At 36.3% G+C, this 432-nt stretch overlaps 1 protein-coding gene across 1 annotated transcript in view; it reads left to right on the top strand.

The window, feature by feature from the left end:
* The first annotated feature begins 356 nt into the window (after positions 1–356).
* The window catches only part of LOC127874531 (orexin receptor type 2-like), a 10507-nt gene continuing 10431 nt past the window's right edge, over positions 357–432 (top strand). Inside the window, exon 1 of the mRNA XM_052418900.1 lies at positions 357–432. This exon is cut by the window's right edge and continues 531 nt beyond it. The gene's annotated coding sequence lies outside the window, so the exon portion shown is untranslated.

Genomic DNA, 432 nt, shown 5'->3' with positions numbered 1-432 from the left:
CAAATCTGGTAGGATTTTCTTGTGATGGCAGAGATTGAATGTGAGAGCAAGGAGCGACAACTCTACGTGGAGATTAAGCAGTACTATTAACAATCTTGTAAAGTAGACGATATCGTATGGTGTTTAATATTATTCAATATGAGACAATGAAAAGAATTTTACTACGTCATATTCCGTCTCCTCCAAACTCGGTGTACGTTTGACCTTTAATCTGTTGTTTTAATGTTAACATGTCTCGTATTTTGTCAATTTTTATTCCCTGACATTTAACATACGAAACGAATGTTAACAGATATGCAGGCGCAAGACCGGTTGAGTCCGACCCACGGACTCTAGATTACAATATACACTACTTAGTCCGACCAAACCAGTTTATTATCTGATTAAAGCGTTTGTGTTCAAACGAATACAATGTTTTGAATGCACAAGAAT

The sequence above is a fragment of the Dreissena polymorpha genome, chromosome 3 (assembly GCF_020536995.1).
Source record: "Dreissena polymorpha isolate Duluth1 chromosome 3, UMN_Dpol_1.0, whole genome shotgun sequence".
Classification (NCBI taxonomy): Eukaryota; Metazoa; Mollusca; class Bivalvia; order Myida; family Dreissenidae; genus Dreissena; species Dreissena polymorpha.
This window is presented reverse-complemented; position numbering and strand designations above follow the sequence as displayed.